The following is an 11,416-nucleotide window of genomic DNA, read 5'->3' on the forward strand; positions in this document are numbered from 1 at the left end:
TAAATGGAAGGAGTCTACCCCTCCTACACATCTTCAATAGCTACGTGATATTATGTCGTATTTAAATTTAGAAAAGATCCGCTGCTCAGTCTTAAATTCGAAACAATCTTTTTATGATATTTGTGGACCTTTCCTAAATTACTTTTCCAATTTATAAAGTTTAACAGTGCACAGACTTTCATGTATATTTTTATCTTCTCTTCTTAAGTGAATATGTTTTATTTTCTAATTATCCATTGTCATCCATCAGCTTTTTTCTTTGGTAGTTGGTAGGGGATTGACTTTTTTTATATATATAAAACATTTCTTTTATGATGTATGACCTATCTTTAAATTTTTGATTACAGAGTGGTATACTTTTATGTGTTATGCTATAACATTTTGATCAATTTTATTACAATATATGAATGTACACAAGTTATGTTGAGATCTATCTATGTGTTGCACTCTAAATCTTTTTTTTCTTCTGAATAAAAATATTGTAAAAAGAAAGCAGGACCTGTTGGTTGAGTGTAATAACTGTTCCTGAACCTGGGGTTGAGGCTCCTGAGGCTCACGCATCTTCTTCCTGATGGCAGCATTGAGAAGAGAGCATGGCCTGGGTGGTGGGGGTCCTTGATGATGGATGCTGATTTCCTGCGACAGCACTCCGCAGAGATGTGCTCAGTCGTGAGGAGAGTTTTACCCGTGATGTGCTGGGCCATATCTACTATGATGAGCTGGGCCATACTACTGAGGACAGACAGTTCCTGCTTTCTTGTAATTGCACTTGTGTCCCGGGCTCGGGGCAGATCCTCTGAAATGTTAACACTGTGGAATTTAAAGTTGCTGAACATCTCCACCTTTGAGCCCCGATGAGGATTGCCTCATGGGTTCCTGTTTCCTCCTCCAAAGTCCAGAACCAGTTCATTGCTCTTGCTCTCATTGAATGAGAGGCTGCTCTTGGACCATAAGACCATGAGAGATAGAAGCAGAATTAGGCCATTTGGCCCATCAAAACTGCTCTGCCACTTCATCATGGTAAATCCATTTTCCTCCCAGCCCCATTTTCCTGCCTTCGCCGCGTATCCTTTCATGCCCTGACCGATCGAAAGTCCATCAACCTCTGCCTTAGCAAAAGGAAAAGCAGCATCCGTCATCAAGGCAAGATGAGGTGAGGCACCTCCCACTCCATACCCATCCATTTCTGTCCCTCCGCCCTCCCCACTCTCTTGCCAACAAACCTCACTTTCACTCCTTACCATTCTCTTCTCTCTCGCTCCCTCCCCTCTCTCAACTCTCTCCTCTCTCTCACACTCTCCTCCCCTCTTCCACACTCTCTCCCACACTTCCCACTCTCTCCCAACTCTCTGCTTCACTCTTTCCTCCCCAGTATACCCCATTCTCCTATTGAACCCTCTCTCCCCACGTTCTCTTTCTTTCACTCTCATCCCTCTCTTCCCTCCCTCTCCCCTTCCCTTTTCCCCTTTCTCCACCCCTCTCCACTCCCCCACTCCCCCTCACCCCCACTACACCCCCTCTCTCAGATCAATGATTCTGTGCTCTGTTTACACTTGTTTAGTAGATTGTTCGTATCACTTGTTCCTTCATCAATTCCTTCGCTCTTTGTTTTAGACTTGGGATTGTGTTTTTCATTATATATTGTACTTCTCACTTACTGTAATCCAACAAACAATCCCGCAGCATCCTCGGACAGTTCCTACTCCCCACTGATCGAATCCTCTCATCTTGCTGATCTCGGTCCGACACGTCCACTCTTTATTATTTTCCATAGAGGTTGCCTGACCTGCTGAGTTCCTCCAGCATTTTGTGTGTTGTTCTCCGTTACACCTCCTCCTCTCTGCCCCTTTCTTTTCCCATTTCCTGCTCCTCTCTCCCTTCCTCCATTCTTACCCATCTCTCCCACGCACTCTCACTCCCTCTGTCCCTCTCTCACCCCGACTGTTCATTGCAGTCTCTCTGTCTCCCCCTTCATCACTCTCTCTCTCTCACACACACACACAAACCTCTCCCCTGTATTACTCGCAATCACTCCCACACTCTCCTCCACTCCAGCCCTCTCCATCTCTCCCGCCTCCACGCTACTCCACTCCTTTCTATCCCCCTCTCTCCTTCCCTCCCTCTCTATCCCACCCCTGTTCCCGCTCTCCTTCTCTTGTTTGCCCAAATTTCACGTAAAAGTGTTCTCCCTCTCTGCCTCCCCAGCCTCTGTCTTTGCTCACGTTCTTACCCTCCACGTTCCTTCCTCCTTCCCTCGGTGCCTCTCTTCACCCTCTATCACTGCACCCACTCGCTCAACCCACTCTCACCCTGTTCAACCTACTTACCTGCACTCTCCCATTCTCCCCCCTATAGTCTACTCTTTGTCTCTTAACATCTCTCTCCCTCACTCTCTTTCTCTCTTCACCACTGTCACATCTGTCCTTCGCCACAGAGAGAGGGGAAAGAGTTAGACGGAGATGGAGAGGGAGGAGTGAAACTGATCGGGTCAGCAATTGATTGTATCGGCATTGGCTTCGTTCAGTGAACCCAGCTCCGCCTTTCTCCCAGACTGCATATCCTTCCCTCCATCCGTGCATTTATAGTACACTGACAGAGAGAGAGGGGGAGACAGACAGACAGACAGACAGGGAGACAGAGAGAGAGGGAGAGACAGAAAGGGAGAGGGGGAGAGAGGGAGAGACAGCAAGAGAGGGAGAGAGAGAGGAACAGGGAGAGACAGAGAGAGAGGGAGACAGAAGGGAAAGAGAGTGAGTGGGAGAGGGAGACAGAGAGAGAGGGGGGAGGGGAAGAGAGACAGAGAGGGAGACAGAGGGGGAGAGAGAGAGGGTGTGGAGAGAGTGAGAGAGAGATAGACAGAGGAGAGAAAGTGAGTGAGAGAGAGTGATAGAGAGTGGGGGGAGAGACAGAGGGAGAGAGAGGGAGACAGAAAGAGAGTGAGAGACAGAGAGAGGAAGGGGAGAGGGACAGAGAGAGGAGGAGAGAGAGGAGGGGGAATGAGAGAGGGAGACGTATAGGGAGAGGGAGATGGAGTGGGTGAGAGTGAAATTCCTCTCCTGTCTGGTTCCATTCAGTCCTGTTTCTCCATCTTCCCGGTATCTCCTGCTTCTCAACTTCCCCCTAGCTCTTTACCCGTTCTATCTCTCCTCCTTCTACACACTTACTTCTCCCCACATCTCGTCATCCCTTAGTCTCCCTCCTCCCCACCCCCTTCCCAATTCCCTCAACTGTTTCTCCCTCTTCCCAATGGCCTGATACTTCGCCTCGCCGTCTCCCTCCCTCTCCGCTGAGGGTCTGACAGTGAATCAGAGTCACCGGAAGTTGAGTAAATCCGTGTCCTCCGGAAGCGACAGCAGATAAAGCCTTTCGGCTGGATGAGGAGGGCGCGGGAGGAATATGTTTCATATGAGTGATGCAGGATTCAGGAAGGTAGGGAGTAAGCAGAAGGTGAGGGGTCAGTGTGAGAGTGGTGTAAGGCAGAGGGAGTGGGGAGTAATGGAGCAGAGTGAGGGGGAGGGATAGTAGAGTTTGGGATGAGAGAGGAGAAGCGGAGAGAGACTAGAGAGAGGAAGGTGAGAGTGAGAAAAGTGAGCGAGAAGGACGAGATTCGGGGAAAGCGCGTAAATAGACCCTTCAGTCCGTCTGGACAGTTCCACCCGTGTTCACAGAGCCAGTGCTGTTTGCACACGGTTGGAATTTACTCCTGTAAACCTTCTCCACCCGCGTGTCGGGTCGGAGCTGGAGAGCTTTGTGAGCTGGTATCAACACTCCCCACCCCCTCCATTTCACCAACACAATAGAGCTGGTTACTGACAACAGGAAGTCAGCCGGGGTGACACAGACATTCCTGTTTACACCAACGGCAGAGGATAAGGGGGTTGAGAGCTCCAATCTCCTGAGAGTGAACACCACTAAGAGCCTGTCCTTGTCCAGCCACAAGGACACTATCGCCAAGAAAGCTCAGCGGCATCTCTGCTTCTTCCAGAGGCTGAAGAAAATCGGCGCCTCCTGGACGACCATCATCTATTTTTACAGAACACATCCTGTGCGGAAACACAGGATTGTCAGGATTGTCTGTTGTCACGGCAACAGCACTGGCCACCACCGGAAACACTGCAGAGAGCTGTGAACAAGTTCAGTACATCATGGAAACTGTGGACACTGTTTACACATCTCTCTGCCTCAATAAAACAGTCCACATTATCAAAGACCCCACACACGTCGAACATTCTGACTTCCTGAGAGATGGACCACGAACTTCACAATCTCCCTAATGCAGTGTTGTGATTAATTGGTCTGTATGATTCGTTAAGTTAATTAATTGTCCCTTCACATTTCTCGACCCCGCACTCCCAGTCCCGAGGTGATGAATTGACCTTTATGGACGGGATGCGAATCAAAAGTTATCACTGTACCTTGATTCATTGAAAGCAAATGTCCCAATTTACGCTCATCTCTCCTCTCCTCTTCTTCTCTCCCCCCCCCCTTTCTCTGCCTGTCGCTCTCTCGTACTCTCTGTCTCTCTCATCTCTCTCTCCCCCTCTCTCATTCTCTCTGCCTGTCACTCTCTCTCTTTCTCTCTGTCTCTCTCTTCTCTGTTTCCCCTCTCTTTCACGTCCCTTTACTCCTCTCCTTCCCCCTCTCTTACGTCCTCACTTGCCCTCTCTCTCCCCTCTTCTCCACACTCCTCTGTAGCATAGGTATTCTGCAGCATACCTAATGGAAACAAACAGGACTCTCCCGGAAACCACAAGCCTTAAAAGAAGAGATAGAGAAATTGAGGAATTGTATATGTAAAGAGAGAGAGAGTGAGAGAGACAGAGAGATAAGAAAGTTAACGGGGAGAGAGAGAGAGGGAGAGAGAGGAACAGAGAATGAGAGAGGGAGGGATGGAGAGAGAGAGAGACAGAGAGGGAGAGCCAGAGACAGAGACAGGCAGAGGGAGAGGAAAAGAGAGAGACAGAAAGAGAGAGGGGGAGCAAGAGACAGAGACAGGCAGAGGGAGAGGAAAAGAGAGAGGGGGAGAGAAAGGGAGACAGACAGAGTGAGAGAGAGACTGAGAGGGAGAGCCAGAGACAGAGAGAGGGAGAGGAAAAGAGAGAGAGGGAGAGAGACAGAAAGAGAGAGGGAGAGCAAGAGACAGAGACAGGCAGAGGGAGAGGAAAAGAGAGAGGGGGAGAGAAAGGGAGACAGAGTGAGAGAGAGACAGAGAAAGAGAGGGAGACAGAGAGAGGGTGGGGAGAGGACGAGAGAGACAGAGAGAAAGGTACAGAGAGTGAGAGAGAGACAGAGAGGGAGAGAGACAGACAGAGAGGGAGAGGGTGTGGAGAGAGAGTGAGACAGAGAGAGAGAGGGTGGGGAGAGAGTGAGAGAGAGGGAGAGGGAGAGACAGAGAGAGAGTGGGAGAGAGAGAGGATGAGAGACACAAAGAGAGGAAGGTACAGAGAGTGAGAGGGGGAGAGAGACAGCGAGGAACAGAGAGTGAGAGAGAGTGAGACAGAGAAGGAAAGGTGGAGAGAGAGGGAGAGAGAGAGAAGGAGAGAGACAGAGAGGCAGGCAGAGAGAGAGGGTGGGGAGAGAGTGAGAGACAGAGGGGGAGAGAGACAGAAAGAGTGAGAGAGAGACTGAAAGAGAGAGACAGAGAAGGGGAGAGAGGCAGAGAGTGAGAGAGTGACAGAGAGAGGGAGGAAGAGAGAGAGGGGGAGAGACAGAGAGAGGAGAGAGACAGAGAGAGAGGAACAGAGAGTGAGAGACAGAGAGAGAGAGAACATTGAATGAGAGAGAGACAGAAGAGAGGGAGAGCAAGAGAGAGACAGAGAGTGTGGAGAGAGTGAGAGACAGACAGACAGACAGACAGACAGAGAGGAGAGAGTGAGTGAGAGTGATAGAGAGAGGGAGAGGGTGACAGAAAGATAGAGAGAAAGAGAGTGAGAGAGAGGGGAGAGGGGGAGTGAGAGATGGAGACGTACAGGGAGAGGGAGATGGAGTGGGTGAGAGTGAAATTCCTCTCCTGTCTGGTTCCATTTAGTCCTGTTTCTCCATCTTCCCGGTATCTCCTGCTTCTCAACTTCCCCCGAGCTCTTTACCCGTTCAATCTCTCCACCTTCTACACACTTACTTCTCCCCACATCTCGTCATCCCTTAGTCTCCCTCCTCCCTCGCCCCCTACCCAATTCCCTCAGCTGTTTCTTCTCTTCCCAATCGCCTGATACTTCCCCTCGCCCTCTCCCTCCCTCTCCGCTGAGGGTTTGACTGTGAATCAGAGTCACCGGAAGTTGAGTAAATCCGTGTCCTGCGGAAGCGACAGCAGATAAAGCCTTTCGGCTGGATGAGGAGGGCGCGGGAGGAATATGTTTCATATGAGTGATGTAGGATTCAGGAACGTAGGGAGTAAGCAGAGGGTGAGGGGTTAGTGTGAGAGTGGTGTAAGGCAGAGGGAGTGGGGAGTAATGGAGGAGAGTGAGGGGGAGGGATAGTAGAGTTCGGGATGAGAGAGGTGAAGCGGAGAGAGACTAGAGAGAGGAAGGTGAGAGTGAGAAAAGTGAGAGAGAAGGACGAGATTCGGGGAAAGCGCGTAAATAGATCCTTCAGTCCGTCTGGACAGTTCCACCCGTGTTCACAGAGCCAGTGCTGTTTGCACAGGGTTGGAATTTACTCCTGTAAACCTTCTCCACCCGCGTGTCGGGTCGGAGCTGGAGAGCCTTGTGACCTGGTATCAACACTCCCCACCCCCTCCATTTCACCAACACAATAGAGCTGGTTACTGACAACAGGAAGTCTGCCGGGGCGATGCAGACATTCCTGTTTACATCAACGGCAGAGGATAAGGGGGTTGAGAGCTCCAATCTCCTGAGAGTGAACACCACTAACAGCCTGTCCTTGTCCAGCCACAAGGAAACTATCGCCAAGAAAGCTCAGCGGCCTCTCTGCTTCTTCCAGAGGCTGAAGAAAATCGGCGCCTCCTGGACGACCATCATCTATTTTTACAGAACACATCCTGTGCGGAAACACAGGATTGTCAGGATTGTCTGTTGTCACGGCAACAGCACTGGCCGCCACCGGAAACACTGCAGAGAGCTGTGAACAAGTTCAGTACATCATGGAAACTGTGGACACTGTTTACACATCTCTCTGCCTAAATAAAACAGTCCACATTATCAAAGACCCCACACACGTCGAACATTCTGACTTCCTGAGAGATGGACCACTAACTTCACAATCTCCCTAATGCTGTGTTGTGATTAATTGGTCTGTATGATTCGTTAAGTTAATTAATTGTCCCTTCACATTTCGCGACCCCGCACTCCCAGTCCCGAGGTGATGAATTGACCTTTATGGACGCGATGCGAATCAAAAGTTATCACTGTATCTTCATTCATTGAAAGCAACTGTCCATATTTACGATCACCTCTCCTCTCTTCTTCTCTGTCCCCCTCTCTCATTCTCTCTGCCTGTCACACACTCTCCCTCTTTCTCTCTGTCTCTCTCTCCCTCTCTCTCTTCCCCTTCTCTCTACCCCTCTCCTTTCCCCTCTTCTTCCCCCTCTCTTACGTCCTCACTTACCCTCTCTCTCCCCCCTTCTTCACACTCCTCCGCCGCCTATTCTGCAGCACACTAAACGGAAACCACAAGCCTTTATCTTCTGAGAGAACATTGAATCTTTCCAACCGACGAGAAATTATACAGCATCTGTAATCCACTGAGTGTGTAAAACCGTCATCACAGTGCGGGGTGGGGGAGGGGTGCTGGTCTGGACGGGTGGGTGGCGGAGACAGCAAGCTTCAGGAAAGGGGGAATTGGGGAGAAAACGAGAGGCAAGCGAAAGGTTAGGCATAAACGGAGGAAGAGACAATAAGGGAAAGATGCAGGTTAGTGACTGTGTAGGGAAGAATGTTTGGAGGAAAGAGTGGGAGGGTGCAAAAGAGAATGGATGAGGAAAAGAAGAGATAGAGAAATTGAGGAATTGTATATGTATAGAGAGGGAGAGACGGAGAGATAAGAGAGTTAAGGGGGAGTGAGAGGGAGAAAGGGGGAGAGAGAGGACTGTGGAGTAGAGTACCTGGGCACAGGTAAACATCATCTTTGAACTGTCCCACACTCACCTTAAAATCACGTCCTCTGGTAATTGAGATATTCACCTGAAGAACAAACGATGTCGGTTCTCTTCTCTCAGATCTCTACTCAGCCTCAGTCTGCCTCTGGTCTCCCCTCAGCCCCCATCGCTACAGAGGAAACAACTGAAGCCTCTCCAACCTTACATTCCCTCTGATCCATGAGGCAACCCCTCCATTTCCAGAACATTAACTCTCACTCGATCCTCCCTCCGCCGGAACAGGGTTAGAGTTCCTCCTGTTGTCAACCAACGACCAGCGGTTCTGTGGTGGCGATAGAGTCACCCGGATGGTGAGATGTGTCCAGGTGCCAGGGACAGGGATGACTCCGATCAGGTCCCTGGCATTCTAAAGGGGGAGGGCGAGCAACCAGACTTGTTTGGAAATATTGGCACCAATGACAGGTAAAAAATGTCAGCAGGCCCTGAAAAGAAATTTTGTGAGTTAGGTAAGGGGTTTGGGAACCGATGTGCTACCGCCGGGGATGAGGAAGTTGGTTTGTAGACAGAGACAGTATGTTGTGAGACTGCTGGCAATGAGAGGCTGCTGATAGGGCAACCTGGCAGTCGACAGGATGAGTTGCAATGGAAAACACGCACAGAATCTAAAAGGCTGAACACAGGACTGAAGGTATTACATTTGAATGCGCCCATTGTACAGACTGACGTGGAGGAAGAGCTACAGACTGGCATACATGAGGCTGAGGGCATCACTGAAAGCGTGGCCCTGTTGGTAAACATAATAAAATCAAACCATCAGAAAGAGCTGGCATAGGGTCGGAAGGTGCTGAGTCGTTGTGGGTAGAGCTAAGGAACTGCAAGTGCAAAGAAAACCCTGGTGGAAGGTATGTGCAGACCCCCAAACAGTAGTAAGGATGTAGTCTACAAACTACAACGGGAGATAGAAAATGCAAGTCAGCAGGTCAACGTTACAATAGTCATGTGGGATTTCAGTACACAAATCGATTGGGAAAACCTGGTTGGTGCTGGATGCCCCGAGGGAGAATTTCTAGAATGCCTGCGAGGTTGCATCAGAAAGCAGCTTGTGAATAAGCCCAGTATCGCTAAATCATATCGTTTCATTGCGGCCCGGTGGCTGGGGACCATTGCACTAAGGGATCTGCTAGATAGATAGATAGATAGATAGATAGATAGATAGATAGATAGATAGATAGATAGATAGATAGATAGATAGATAGATAGATAGATAGATACTTTATTCATCCCCATGGGGAAATTCAACTTTTTTTCCAATGTCCCATACACTTGTTGTAGCAAAACTAATTACATACAATACTTAACTCAGTAAAAAATATGATATGCATCTAAATCACTATCTCAAAAAGCATTAATAATAGCTTTTAAAAAGTTCTTAAGTCCTGGCGGTAGAATTGTAAAGCCTAATGGCATTGGGGAGTATTGACCTCTTCATCCTGTCTGAGGAGCATTGCATCGATAGTAACCTGTCGCTGAAACTGCTTCTCTGTCTCTGGATGGTGCTATGTAGAGGATGTTCAGAGTTATCCATAATTGACCGTAGCCTACTCAGCGCCCTTCGCTCAGCTACCGATGTTAAACTCTCCAGTACTTTGCCCACGACAGAGCCCGCCTTCCTTACCAGCTTATTAAGACGTGAGGCGTCCCTCTTCTTAATGCTTCCTCCCCAACACGCCACCACAAAGAAGAGGGCGCTCTCCACAACTGACCTATAGAACATCTTCAGCATCTCACTACAGACATTGAATGACGCCAACCTTCTTAGGAAGTACAGTCGACTCTGTGCCTTCCTGCACAAGGCATCTGTGTTGGCAGTCCAGTCTAGCTTCTCGTCTAACTGTACTCCCAGATACTTGTAGGTCTTAACCTGCTCCACACGTTCTCCATTAATGATCACTGGATTAATGATCACTATTCAGGATAGGGTGTGATACAATGAATCGGGATTGAATTTGCAATTTGAGAAGGGGAAGCACAACGTAGATGCAGTGTTGCAGTGGAATGAAGGAAACTGCAGAGGCGTGAGAGAGGAGCTGGCCAAAAGTGATTGGAAAAGACCTTTGGCACCGATAACCTCAAAGCAACAATGGGTGGAATTTCTGTGGCCTCTATTTCCTCATCTCTGTTCATGTCCTCTGCATATTTTGCAACAAAGCCATCAAATACATCATCTAAGTCGTCGCCATATAGCAGAGAATAATCGGCCCCATCACAGACCCCTGTGGAATGCCATTGGACATCTGCAGCCAGACAGAAAATGCTCCATTTATTCACACGTTCTGCCTCCTGTCAATCAGCCACTGCTTTATCTCTGCTAGACTCTTTCTGTAATATCATGGGCTCGTAGCTTGTTAAACAGCCTCATGTCTGCCACCTTTTCAAAGTCCTGAAATTCAAAGTACACAACATCAACCGATTGTCCTTTGTCTATCCCGCTTGTTATTTCTTCAATGAATTTCAACAGATTTGTCAGGAAACTATGCTGACTCCGGCCCTTTTTATCATTTGCCCAAAGTTTCCTGAAACATCATCCTTAATAATCGAATCCAACATCTTCCCAAACACTGAGGTCAGACCAGCTGGCCTTTAGTTTCCTTCCCTCTGCCTCTCTCGCTTCCTGAAGAGTGGAGTGACACTGTTGTACTCCCCTTTCTCCGGAATCCCTCTTCCACACCACACTGTTCCTTACTCTTCACCTATTCCCTATTCTTCCTTATCTCTCTTCATCTCCCCCCTCTGTCTTCTCCCACTTTCAATCCCCATTCTCCCTTCTTTCTCTCAAACTGCAAAAGATACCTTCACTCTCACACCCTCCCCACTCTACCTCCTCTCTCCCACTCCGTACCCTGATTGTGTTCTCCTCCGCTCCATGTTCCAGTTTCTCTCTCTGCAACTGGTCCCTCTCTCTCACACTCTCCACTCCTTCCCTCTCTCACATTACCCGATCCCCCTACGTTCTCTATCATTGCACACAGCCCCTTCTCTGTGTCTGCAACTCCCCACGCTGCCTTCCTTCTCTCCCACTGCCCAACTGCCCTCACTCTCTCCCTTCCCTTCTCTCTCACACCGTCCCCATGATGGCTTCCCTCTCTCCCACTGTCCAACCGCTCTCACTCTCTCCCTTCCCTTCTCTCTCACACCGTCCCCATGATGGCTTCCCTCTCTCCCACTGTCCAACCGCCCTCACTCTCTCCCTTCCCTTCTCTCTCACACCGTCCCCACGCTGACTTCCCTCTCTCCCACTGTCCAACCGCCCTCACTCTCTCCCTTCCCTTCTCTCTCACACCGTCCCCACGCTGCCTTCCCTCT

Source organism: Hemitrygon akajei, unplaced genomic scaffold, assembly GCF_048418815.1.
Source record: "Hemitrygon akajei unplaced genomic scaffold, sHemAka1.3 Scf000159, whole genome shotgun sequence".
In the NCBI taxonomy this organism is placed as follows: domain Eukaryota; kingdom Metazoa; phylum Chordata; class Chondrichthyes; order Myliobatiformes; family Dasyatidae; genus Hemitrygon; species Hemitrygon akajei.